General features: G+C 44.5%; 1 protein-coding gene across 1 annotated transcript in view; it reads left to right on the top strand.

Annotated features, from left to right (window-relative positions):
- The first annotated feature begins 12,183 nt into the window (after positions 1-12,183).
- LOC133583694 (plexin-A2-like) overlaps positions 12,184-14,217 on the top strand; it is a 452,088-nt gene continuing 450,054 nt past the window's right edge. The window contains exon 1 of the mRNA XM_061937663.2: positions 12,184-12,324. The gene's annotated coding sequence lies outside the window, so the exon portion shown is untranslated. The remainder of the gene's footprint in view (positions 12,325-14,217) is intronic.

The following is a 14,217-nucleotide window of genomic DNA, read 5'->3' as shown; positions in this document are numbered from 1 at the left end:
GTGCAGGCTCTGAGCTGGGGGGAAACAAGAATTGCCACCCCAGCCCGTCGCCTCTCACTGCTGGCAACGCCAGAGTGGAAGAGAGTCCAGGCCCTCTCGAGAGAACTGGTTCCGGAGCCCTTGCTGTGCGTTGAGGTGAGTCCGATTATATCCAACCGGAACTTCTCTACCTCTCGCACTAGCTCAGGCTCCTTCCCCCCCAGCGAGGTGACGTTCCACGTCCCAAGAGCTAGCTTCTGTAGCCGAGGATCGGACCGCCAAGTGCCCTGCCTTCGGCTGCCGCCCAGCTCACATTGCACCCGACCTCTATGGCCCCTGCTATGGGTGGTGAGCCCATTGGAGGGGGGACCCACGTTGCCTCTTCGGGCTGTGCCCGGCCGGGCCCCATGGGGACAGGCCCGGCCACCAGGCGCTCACCATCGTGCCCCAACTCCGGGCCTGGCTCCGGAGGGGGGCCCCGGTGACCCGCGTCCGGGCGAGGGAAATCTGAGTCTCGGTTCTTGCATTTCCATAGAAGTCTTCGAGCTGCTCTTTGTCCGATCCCTCACCTAGGACCTGTTTGTCTTGGGAGACCCTACCAGGGGGCATGGAAGCCCCCGGACAACATAGCTCCTAGGATCATTGGGACACGCAAACTCCTCTACCACGGTAAGGTGGCAGCTCAGAGAGGAGTATATATATATATATATATATATATATATATATATATATATATATATATATATATATATATACACACACACATTCTTTTACAGCGGGCCATATTGTGGACGCTGGTCTGCGGACCATCGTTTGGAGACCACTGACCGAGGACAGTCTTTCATCAACTAATATACCAAGAAACATATGACAAGACGTGGCAATATTTGTATCATCCACAAATAAAATAAAATAAAATAAAACAAAATATACAAAAAGACTTGTAAATTGCAGCAAAATGACTAATAAAAATGAAAACTGACAATAATCAAGTTTCCCTTCCAATTAGCGTTCCTGCTATGGCACATTTACTGTAAGTGTGAACATGTCCGCCTTTTTGACATTTTCAACACACACTGGGCCATGACGAGTCCAGCACCTGAGGTCGGTCCAAAAGGAAGCCGCCGCCATCTGCCCGGCCCTCGGGGAGTCCGTGGGCCACCCACAGCTGCTGGGCCCTCGGCCCGTCTGACATCCCAAAGTCATGTCAGTAGACGTTAATGAGGGGCCGACAGCTGCCATGACAGTTTGCTGGCTTCTAAAGCAGTAATGTTGTCATCAAATCAGCAATGATCCCAGTCCAAATGACTCTTGAGAACATCTGACTCATTAGAGACCCACTAGAAGAGGTGTGCAACATTACAAATTTGGAATTTTAATTCAACACTTTCATGAATTGGAATTGGAATCGGGGTCTCCCCCCCACAGGAAGTCAAACTGAACCAAAACTCCTCCCAGGAAGAATGTGTCACCTTTAACAAAAGTGCTGGCTTCAAATACTAAAAGTTAGGGCCGTCAAAAATAACGAGTTAACTTACGTGATTAATCAGTATTATTATTTCAGTACACAGATTAATCACGCAATTTATGTGCTCCTTTTTACCTGGAATGGAAGTATAGTATAGGTATCTGACTATTGCAAATCTGTATAATAATCGGTACAGGTATCTGACTTCTAATAATTGTGACAGTATCTGACTACTAATAATCGGTATCAGTATCCGACTACTGATAATCAGGATAGGTTTCTGTCTACTAATAATCAGTATAGGTATCTGACTATTGCAAACCTGTATAATAATCGGTTCAGGTATCTGACTTCTAATAATCGTGACAGTATCTGACTACTAATAATCGGTATCAGTATCCGACTACTGACAATCAGGATAGGTATCTGTCTACTAATAATCAGTATAGGTATCTGACTATTGCAAACCTGTATAATAATCGGTTCAGGTATCTGACTTCTAATAATCGTGACAGTATCTGACAACTAATAATCGGTATCAGTATCCGACTACTGATAATCAGGATAAGTATCTGACTTCTAGTAATCGGTATAGGTATCTGACTACTAATGATCGATACAGGTATCTGACTACTATTAATCGGTATCAAAATCTGACTACTAATAATCGTATCGGTATCTGACTCCTGATCATCGGTATAGGTATCTGACTACTGATAATCGTATCAGTATCTGACTCCTGATAATCGGTATAAGTATCTGACTACTGATAATCGAATCGATATCTGACTCCTCATAATCGGTATAGGTATCTGACTACTGATAATTTGTATAGGTATCTGACTACTGATAACCAGAGTAGGTATCTGACTACTAATAATCGGTATCAATATCTGACTAATAATAATCGGTATAAGCATTTGACTACTGATAATCACTATAGGTATTTGACTACTATTAATCGCATCGGTATCTGACTACTAATAATCAGTATAGGTATCTGACTACAGATAATCAGATAGGTATCTGAATACTAATAATCGGAATAGGTATCTGACTACTGATAATTGGTATAGGTTTCTGACTATTGATAATCAGTATAGGTATCTGACTACTAATAATTGTATCGGTATCTGACTCCTGACAATCGGCATCGGTATTTGACTACCAATAATAGTATAGGTATCTGACTACTAATAATCATATCGGTATCTAACTCCTGATAATCGGTATAGGTATCTGGCTATTAATAATCGTATCGGTATCTAACTACTGATAATCACAGTAGGAATCTGACTACTAATAATCGGTATCGGCCTTGAAAAGCACCTATCGGTCCACCTCTATGCTGAACACAATCAAATCAACTGTTTTGTAGAAGATGCTTTTATTCGTGTCATGTCCATAAAAATATGTGCAGTTATAAATAAAAATATGTGCGGTTATAAATAAAAATATGTGCCGTTATGAATAAAAATATGTGCAGTTATAAATACAAATATGTGTCATTATGAATAAAAATATGTGCAGTTATAAATAAAAAATATGTGTCATTATGAATAAAAATATGTGCAGTTATAAATAAAAATTTGTGTCATTATGAATAAAAATATGTGCAGTTATAAATAAAAATATGTGTCGTTATGAATAAAAATATGTGCAGTTATAAATAAAAATATGTGTTATTATGAATAAAAATATGTGCAGTTATAAATAAAAATATGTGCGGTTATAGATAAAAATAGGTGCCATTATGAATACAAATATGTGCAGTTATAAATACAAATATGGGTCGTTATGAATACAAATATGTGCGGTTATAAATAAAAATATGTGCCATTAAGAATACAAATATGTGCGGTTATTTTTTTTAAATATGTGCCATTATGAATACAAATATTTGTCATTATGAATAAAAATATGTGCGGTTATAAATAAAAATATGTGTCGTTATGAATAAAAATATGTGCAGTTATAAATAAAAAATATGTGCGGTTATAAATAAAAATATGTGCCATTATGAATTAAAATATGTGCAGTTATAAATACAAATATGTGCAGTTATAAATAGAAATATGTGTCGATATGAATACAAATATGTGCAGTTGTAAATAAATTTATAAAAATATGTGCGGTTATAAATAAAAATATGTGTCGTTATGAATAAAAATATGTGCAGTTATAAATAAAAACATGTGTCGTTAAAAATAAAACGTGTACGTGGGGTAATAGTAATAATTATTCAAGTCACGTATGACATATTCTAAATTTATGCTCACGGAATACACCAAACTCGTCTTTTCTAATTGGAATTGAGAATCAACTTCGCGTTTGCAAGCTCAATTCGAATTCAACGAACATTCCTGGAATCGAATTGGACTTTGAAAGTCTGCCAGTTCGGGAGAAATAAAAATGTTTTGACAAGAACTGATCCTGTAGTGCGACTAAACAGTAGTTACAAGTTTTGGCCAACAGATGTCAGTGTTTCAAAGAGATATGAGGACCGGTGTTGTGCCGGAAAACGCACCCCTGCCATAATATGCACCCCCTGACGCGGGAGCGCGCTTACGTCACTCGATTGCATCACTCGTCTCGAAAAGTATATCTAACTCGGCTGTTGGCTGAAATAGCCTCTTTTAAATCGCCTCTTTCGGCATAAAAAAGTACATAAAGTGAAATAATCCAAGTTTTCTTTAATTGTGCTTTACTTGTGGATTAATTAAAAATTGTGAGCATTTAATGATTTCGCCGTCATTCAAGTGGCTGAAATCGCCTCTTTCGGCATAAAAAAGTACATAAAGTGAAATAATCCAAGTTTACTTTAATTGTGCTTTACTTGTGGATGAATTAAAAATTGTGAGCATTTAATGATTTCGCCGTCATTAGATCAGATAAGGCGAAAACAACCAATTAATATTGGAATATTTGCTGTCCCGAAAATGTAGTATTGTCTACCAAATGACAGCTATACTGTAAAGAATGTGTACACCAAAGTAAACCTCTATATGTACTTTTTTAGAGACATCAAGAAGGACGAATGTTTGCTGCTTCATTCGACGTGTTGTCGTGATCCAATACTCGTATTTTAAAAATATGACATTTTCTTTAACTTTAAGGAGCTTATGGGTGGATGGATGAATAAATAAATGAATGCATCTGATGTCTACCTTTGATATGGTTTTAAGAAGTTTCAAATTGAACATTCACAAATAACGTTACCAAAAGTACCCGAAGTACCAGAGGCGGAGTTATGGGGGGGTGCATTTCCCACCTGCCATAAAATGCACCCCCCATCTATCTCTGGTTAGGAAGGTCCTAGAGACATGAAACTCACCCTGGTTACTCATCATAGCCCCCCCGGTATACACTGAAAACCATGTGATGATCGGACTACCAGAAGTGGAGTTATGGGGGGGGTGCAAAATGCACCCCCCATCTATCTCTGGCTAGGAAGGTCCTAGAGACATGGAACTCACTCTGGTTACTCATCATAGCCCCCCAGGTATACACTGAAAACCATGTGATGATCGGACTACCAGAACTGGAGTTATGGGGGGGGTGCATTTCCCACCTGCCATAAAATGCACCCCCCATCTATCTCTGGCTAGGAAGGTCCTAGAGACATGGAACTCACTCTGGTTACTCATCATAGCCCCCCAGGTATACACTGAAAACCATGTGAAAATTGGACTACCAGAAGTGGAGTTATGGGGGGGTGCATTTCCCACCTGCCATAAAATGCACCCCCCATCTATCTCTGGCTAGGAAGGTCCTAGAGACATGAAACTCACTCTGGTTACTCATCATAGCCCCCCAGGTATACACTGAAAACCATGTGAAAATTGGACCTCCAGAAGTGGAGTTATGGGGGGGTGCATTTCCCACCTGCCATAAAATGCACCCCCATCTATCTCTGGCTAGGAAGGTCCTAGAGACATGGAACTCACCCTGGTTACTCATCATAGCCCCCCAGGTATACACTGAAAACCATGTGATGATCGGACTACCAGAACTGGAGTTATGGGGGGGGTGCATTTCCCACCTGCCATAAAATGCACCCCCCATCTATCTCTGGCTAGGAAGGTCCTAGAGACATGGAACTCACTCTGGTTACTCATCATAGCCCCCCAGGTATACACTGAAAACCATGTGAAAATTGGACTACCAGAACTGGAGTTATGGGGGGGGGTGCATTTCCCACCTGCCATAAAATGCACCCCCATCTATCTCTGGCTAGGAAGGTCCTAGAGACATGGAACTCACTCTGGTTACTCATCATAGCCCCCCAGGTATACACTGAAAACCATGTGAAAATTGGACCTCCAGAAGTGGAGTTATGGGGGGGTGCATTTCCCACCTGCCATAAAATGCACCCCCATCTATCTCTGGCTAGGAAGGTCCTAGAGACATGGAACTCACTCTGGTTACTCATCGTAGCCCCCCAGGTATACACTGAAAACCATGTGAAAATTGGACTACCAGAAGTGGAGTTATGGGGGGGTGCATTTCCCACCTGCCATAAAATGCACCCCCATCTATCTCTGGCTAGGAAGGTCCTAGAGACATGGAATTCACTCTGGTTACTCATCATAGCCCCCCAGGTATACACTGAAAACCATGTGAAAATTGGACTACCAGAACTGGAGTTATGGGGGGGGTGCATTTCCCACCTGCCATAAAATGCACCCCCATCTATCTCTGGCTAGGAAGGTCCTAGAGACATGGAACTCACTCTGGTTACTCATCGTAGCCCCCCAGGTATACACTGAAAACCATGTGATGATCGGACTACCAGAACTGGAGTTATGGGGGGGGTGCATTTCCCACCTGCCATAAAATGCACCCCCCATCTATCTCTGGCTAGGAAGGTCCTAGAGACATGGAACTCACCCTGGTTACTCATCGTAGCCCCCCAGGTATACACTGAAAACCATGTGAAAATTGGACTACCAGAACTGGAGTTATGGGGGGGGTGCATTTCCCACCTGCCATAAAATGCACCCCCATCTATCTCTGGCTAGGAAGGTCCTAGAGACATGGAACTCACCCTGGTTACTCATCGTAGCCCCCCAGGTATACACTGAAAACCATGTGAAAATTGGACTACCAGAACTGGAGTTATGGGGGGGGTGCATTTCCCACCTGCCATAAAATGCACCCCCATCTATCTCTGGCTAGGAAGGTCCTAGAGACATGGAACTCACTCTGGTTACTCATCATAGCCCCCCAGGTATACACTGAAAACCATGTGAAAATTGGACCTCCAGAAGTGGAGTTATGGGGGGGTGCATTTCCCACCTGCCATAAAATGCACCCCCATCTATCTCTGGCTAGGAAGGTCCTAGAGACATGGAACTCACTCTGGTTACTCATCGTAGCCCCCCAGGTATACACTGAAAACCATGTGAAAATTGGACTACCAGAAGTGGAGTTATGGGGGGGTGCATTTCCCACCTGCCATAAAATGCACCCCCATCTATCTCTGGCTAGGAAGGTCCTAGAGACATGGAATTCACTCTGGTTACTCATCATAGCCCCCCAGGTATACACTGAAAACCATGTGAAAATTGGACTACCAGAACTGGAGTTATGGGGGGGGTGCATTTCCCACCTGCCATAAAATGCACCCCCATCTATCTCTGGCTAGGAAGGTCCTAGAGACATGGAACTCACCCTGGTTACTCATCGTAGCCCCCCAGGTATACACTGAAAACCATGTGAAAATTGGACTACCAGAACTGGAGTTATGGGGGGGGTGCATTTCCCACCTGCCATAAAATGCACCCCCATCTATCTCTGGCTAGGAAGGTCCTAGAGACATGGAACTCACTCTGGTTACTCATCATAGCCCCCCAGGTATACACTGAAAACCATGTGAAAATTGGACCTCCAGAAGTGGAGTTATGGGGGGGTGCATTTCCCACCTGCCATAAAATGCACCCCCATCTATCTCTGGCTAGGAAGGTCCTAGAGACATGGAACTCACTCTGGTTACTCATCGTAGCCCCCCAGGTATACACTGAAAACCATGTGAAAATTGGACTACCAGAAGTGGAGTTATGGGGGGGTGCATTTCCCACCTGCCATAAAATGCACCCCCATCTATCTCTGGCTAGGAAGGTCCTAGAGACATGGAATTCACTCTGGTTACTCATCATAGCCCCCCAGGTATACACTGAAAACCATGTGAAAATTGGACTACCAGAACTGGAGTTATGGGGGGGGTGCATTTCCCACCTGCCATAAAATGCACCCCCATCTATCTCTGGCTAGGAAGGTCCTAGAGACATGGAACTCACTCTGGTTACTCATCGTAGCCCCCCAGGTATACACTGAAAACCATGTGATGATCGGACTACCAGAACTGGAGTTATGGGGGGGGTGCATTTCCCACCTGCCATAAAATGCACCCCCCATCTATCTCTGGCTAGGAAGGTCCTAGAGACATGGAACTCACTCTGGTTACTCATCATAGCCCCCCCGGTATACACTGAAAACCATGTGATGATCGGACTACCAGAACTGGAGTTATGGGGGGGGTGCATTTCCCACCTGCCATAAAATGCACCCCCCATCTATCTCTGGCTAGGAAGGTCCTAGAGACATGAAACTCACTCTGGTTACTCATCATAGCCCCCCAGGTATACACTGAAAACCATGTGAAAATTGGACTACCAGAAGTGGAGTTATGGGGGGGTGCATTTCCCACCTGCCATAAAATGCACCCCCCATCTATCTCTGGCTAGGAAGGTCCTAGAGACATGAAACTCACTCTGGTTACTCATCATAGCCCCCCAGGTATACACTGAAAACCATGTGAAAATTGGACCTCCAGAAGTGGAGTTATGGGGGGGTGCATTTCCCACCTGCCATAAAATGCACCCCCATCTATCTCTGGCTAGGAAGGTCCTAGAGACATGGAACTCACTCTGGTTACTCATCGTAGCCCCCCAGGTATACACTGAAAACCATGTGAAAATTGGACTACCAGAAGTGGAGTTATGGGGGGGTGCATTTCCCACCTGCCACAGAATGCACCCCCCATCTATCTCTGGCTAGGAATGTCCTAGAGACATGAAACTCACCCTGGTTACTCATCATAGCCCCCCAGGTATACACTGAAAACCATGTGATGATCAGACTACCAGAACTGGAGTTATGGGGGGGGTGCATTTCCCACCTGCCACAGAATGCACCCCCCCCCATAACTCCAGTTCTGGTAGTCTGATCATCACATGGTTTTCAGTGTATACCTGGGGGGCTATGATGAGTAACCAGAGTGAGTTCCATGTCTCTAGGACCTTCCTAGCCAGAGATAGATGGGGGGTGCATTTTATGGCAGGTGGGAAATGCACCCCCCCATAACTCCACTTCTGGTAGTCCAATTTTCACATGGTTTTCAGTGTATACCTGGGGGGCTACGATGAGTAACCAGAGTGAGTTCCATGTCTCTAGGACCTTCCTAGCCAGAGATAGATGGGGGGTGCATTTTATGGCAGGTGGGAAATGCACCCCCCCATAACTCCAGTTCTGGTAGTCCGATCATCACATGGTTTTCAGTGTATACCGGGGGGGCTATGATGAGTAACCAGGGTGAGTTTCATGTCTCTAGGACATTCCTAGCCAGAGATAGATGGGGGGTGCATTCTGTGGCAGGTGGGAAATGCACCCCCCCCCATAACTCCAGTTCTGGTAGTCTGATCATCACATGGTTTTCAGTGTATACCTGGGGGGCTATGATGAGTAACCAGAGTGAGTTTCATGTCTCTAGGACCTTCCTAGCCAGAGATAGATGGGGGGTGCATTTTATGGCAGGTGGGAAATGCACCCCCCCCCCATAACTCCAGTTCTGGTAGTCCAATTTTCACATGGTTTTCAGTGTATACCCGGGGGGCTATGATGAGTAACCAGAGTGAGTTCCATGTCTCTAGGACCTTCCTAGCCAGAGATAGATGGGGGGTGCATTTTATGGCAGGTGGGAAATGCACCCCCCCATAACTCCAGTTCTGGTAGTCCGATCATCACATGGTTTTCAGTGTATACCTGGGGGGCTACGATGAGTAACCAGAGTGAGTTCCATGTCTCTAGGACCTTCCTAGCCAGAGATAGATGGGGGGTGCATTTTATGGCAGGTGGGAAATGCACCCCCCCATAACTCCAGTTCTGGTAGTCCGATCATCACATGGTTTTCAGTGTATACCTGGGGGGCTATGATGAGTAACCAGGGTGAGTTCCATGTCTCTAGGACCTTCCTAGCCAGAGATAGATGGGGGGTGCATTTTATGGCAGGTGGGAAATGCACCCCCCCATAACTCCAGTTCTGGTAGTCCGATCATCACATGGTTTTCAGTGTATACCGGGGGGGCTATGATGAGTAACCAGGGTGAGTTTCATGTCTCTAGGACATTCCTAGCCAGAGATAGATGGGGGGTGCATTCTGTGGCAGGTGGGAAATGCACCCCCCCATAACTCCACTTCTGGTAGTCCAATTTTCACATGGTTTTCAGTGTATACCTGGGGGGCTACGATGAGTAACCAGAGTGAGTTCCATGTCTCTAGGACCTTCCTAGCCAGAGATAGATGGGGGGTGCATTTTATGGCAGGTGGGAAATGCACCCCCCCATAACTCCAGTTCTGGTAGTCCGATCATCACATGGTTTTCAGTGTATACCTGGGGGGCTACGATGAGTAACCAGAGTGAGTTCCATGTCTCTAGGACCTTCCTAGCCAGAGATAGATGGGGGGTGCATTTTATGGCAGGTGGGAAATGCACCCCCCATAACTCCAGTTCTGGTAGTCCGATCATCACATGGTTTTCAGTGTATACCTGGGGGGCTATGATGAGTAACCAGGGTGAGTTTCATGTCTCTAGGACATTCCTAGCCAGAGATAGATGGGGGGTGCATTCTGTGGCAGGTGGGAAATGCACCCCCCCATAACTCCACTTCTGGTAGTCCAATTTTCACATGGTTTTCAGTGTATACCTGGGGGGCTACGATGAGTAACCAGAGTGAGTTCCATGTCTCTAGGACCTTCCTAGCCAGAGATAGATGGGGGGTGCATTTTATGGCAGGTGGGAAATGCACCCCCCCATAACTCCACTTCTGGTAGTCCAATTTTCACATGGTTTTCAGTGTATACCGGGGGGGCTACGATGAGTAACCAGAGTGAGTTCCATGTCTCTAGGACCTTCCTAGCCAGAGATAGATGGGGGGTGCATTTTATGGCAGGTGGGAAATGCACCCCCCCATAACTCCACTTCTGGTAGTCCAATTTTCACATGGTTTTCAGTGTATACCGGGGGGGCTACGATGAGTAACCAGAGTGAGTTCCATGTCTCTAGGACCTTCCTAGCCAGAGATAGATGGGGGGTGCATTTTGCACCCCCCCCCCCCATAACTCCACTTCTGGTAGTCCGATCATCACATGGTTTTCAGTGTATACCGGGGGGGCTATGATGAGTAACCAGAGTGAGTTTCATGTCTCTAGGACCTTCCTAACCAGAGATAGATGGGGGGTGCATTTTATGGCAGGTGGGAAATGCACCCCCCCATAACTCCGCCTCTGGTACTTCGGGTACTTTTGGTAACGTTATTTGTGAATGTTCAATTTGAAACTTCTTAAAACCATATCAAAGGTAGACATCAGATGCATTCATTTATTTATTCATCCATCCACCCATAAGCTCCTTAAAGTTAAAGAAAATGTCATATTTTTAAAATACGAGTATTGGATCACGACAACACGTCGAATGAAGCAGCAAACATTCGTCCTTCTTGATGTCTCTAAAAAAGTACATATAGAGGTTTACTTTGGTGTACACATTCTTTACAGTATAGCTGTCATTTGGTAGACAATACTACATTTTCGGGACAGCAAATATTCCAATATTAATTGGTTGTTTTCGCCTTATCTGATCTAATGACGGCGAAATCATTAAATGCTCACAATTTTTAATTCATCCACAAGTAAAGCACAATTAAAGTAAACTTGGATTATTTCACTTTATGTACTTTTTTATGCCGAAAGAGGCGATTTCAGCCACTTGAATGACGGCGAAATCATTAAATGCTCACAATTTTTAATTCATCCACAAGTAAAGCACAATTAAAGAAAACTCGGATTATTTCACTTTATGTACTTTTTTATGCCGAAAGAGGCGATTTAAAAGAGGCTATTTCAGCCAACAGCCGAGTTAGATATACTTTTCGAGACGAGTGATGCAATCGAGTGACGTAAGCGCGCTCCCGCGTCAGGGGGTGCATATTATGGCAGGGGTGCGTTTTCCGGCACAACACCGGCGCTGCTCGCTATTACGTTCACAATAAAGGTTTTTTATCCTAAATTGCAGCCAAAAATCTAATGAGATATTTTCGTGGCAATTTCTGATATTTCAGTCACCTTGTTGAGCGTCCACAAATGCTCCAAAATAATATGCATATAGGTAATTCAATATCAATCATTCTAGTATTGGACAGCATGTACCCAATGAAGTGTCCGTGTTTTCCTATTTTTCAAAATGTGCATTTCGGGTTGCCGTGGATCACGATATTCCACAGCCCAGATGCGCATGCATGCGGTCCGGAGCCTCACAGATGCACCGCGGCGCCTTGAAGCTGAGCCGGCGGATGACGCCACAGGAGGCGTGCACGCTACGTGAGGCGCACACAAACTGATGCGCGCGTGCGTGTGTGCGTGTGTGCGTGGACACACACAGAAAGAGAGAGAGAGGGGGAGTAGAGAGAGCGATGAACGTCTGTCTGCTCCAGTCAATGGTCAATCCCACATCGAGGCTGGAGGGGTGCACGCTGCTTTGCGCGCCACGGACTCGCACGCTGACCGGAACTCCTTTTGAATGAGTCTCGTCCGGTTCCAAGGTGAGTGCTCCCCGTTTGTTTTCCCGCCTTGGACTGAAGTAAGTTTGGCGGCACTAAGGATGGAGGAGTGTGGCGTCGTGCGTGCGTGAGGTCACGAAGGGGGGACAGGGACGGAGATAACGCACGTTGGTTCGGGAGTAGCGTGGTAGTGAACCGAGAGCATCCCGGTCCATGTGCTCGGGATTTGCGCCTCTTTGACTCCTTAGAACGGCTCTCCCGGGTCGGCCTTATCTGGACCGGCCAGTTGGAGCAGCTTCCATTCTTCCACATTCCAGCCCTCGAGAGTGCTTGGAGGCTCTGGTGGAGAGGGAGCATTCTGAGCCAAAGTCATCAGCTTTTAACACTTCCCGATCCTTTCACCAGTCAGAATGTCCCGTGGCTCAGCGCGGCATCCTCTGCAGAGTTCAAAGGAAGCCGAGGTTTTGGAGGCGGTTCAGTGTGATCTGAGGGGTCTTGGTGATGTACTCGAGTAGTAGTAGAAGTAGTAGTAGTGTCATGGTTCCTCCATGTTTTGGTCGGATTTGATGAAATAAGAGGTGCTTGGTTCCAATCCTGCTTGGACATGTCTTTGTGTGAAGAGTCCATCTGGGCTTTCTCTCATGCCTTTCCAGAAACACGTCAGACTGATTGTCCATTGTCCACACCTGGATGCAAATGGTTTGGAGGGCTGTGGATCTTTGGGCACCACACGATTCGATTTGATTCTTGGGGGTAACGATTTGATTCAGAATCAATTCTCGATTTAAAATCTATACTTTTTAAAATCACATTGGGTGCCAGTTCTATAATTAACTAAATTTCTCTATAACAGTGTTTTTCAACCACTGTGCCGTGGCACACTAGTGTGCTGTGAGATACAGTCTGGTGTGCCGTGGGAGTTGATCTAATTTCACCTATTTGGGTTAAAAACATTTTTTGCAAACTAGTAATTATAGTCTGCAAATTATGTATTGTTGTTGAGTGTCGTTGCTGTCTAGAGCTCAGCAGAGTAACCGTGTAATACTCTTCCATATCAGTAGGTGGTAGCCGGTAGCTAATTGCTTTGTAAATGTTGGAAACAGCGGGAGGCAGTGTGCAGGTAAAAAGGTGTCTTATGCTTAAACCAAAAATAAACAAAAGGTTAGTGCCCTTAAGAAAATGCATTGAAGCTTCGGTAAGGCTATGCCGAACGAAACTAAAACTGAACTGGCTACAAAGTAAGCAAAAACAGAATGCTGGACGACAGCAAAGACTTACTGTGGAGCAAAGACGGCGTCCACAATGTACATCCAAACATGACAATGAACAATGTCCCCACAAAGAAGGATAATAACAACTGAAATATTCTTGATTGCTAAAACAAAATAGATGTGGGAAATATCGCTCAAAGGAAGACATGAAACTGCTACAGGAAAATACCAAAAAAAGACAAAAAGCCACCAAAATAGGAGCGCAAGACAAGAACTAAAACACTACACACAGGAAAACAGCAAAAAACTCTAAATAAGTCAGGGTGTGATGTGACAGGTGGTGACAGTACACCTACTTTGAGACAAGAGCTATATTAATACGTGGTTGGTTATGCTTTAAAGTCATATCCAACAATTGCGATAACGACTTTTTACTGTCAACCGAGTTTATGATTTCTGCAGGTTCAATGCAAAAAATGGGCCTTGGCTCAAAAAAGGTTGAAAAACACTGCTCTATAAGATAGATAAACAGATCTAATAATTTTCTATATTACTTAAAAGAAAACTGGTTTTGTTTAATACAATTTTAAATAAAGTCAAATAGACAACAAGAGAAGTATTCAACATTTCTCTTTTCTAAAGTAAATGTGTACAGCAGATATAGATCATCTACATCAACAATACGATTTGTGTGAGTGGCTGTACTGGGCAGATAAAAGATTAC

The sequence above is a fragment of the Nerophis lumbriciformis genome, linkage group LG03, assembly GCF_033978685.3.
Source record: "Nerophis lumbriciformis linkage group LG03, RoL_Nlum_v2.1, whole genome shotgun sequence".
NCBI lineage: Eukaryota > Metazoa > Chordata > Actinopteri > Syngnathiformes > Syngnathidae > Nerophis > Nerophis lumbriciformis.
The sequence above is the reverse complement of the archived record's forward strand: the minus strand, read 5'-3'. Positions and strand labels throughout refer to the sequence as shown.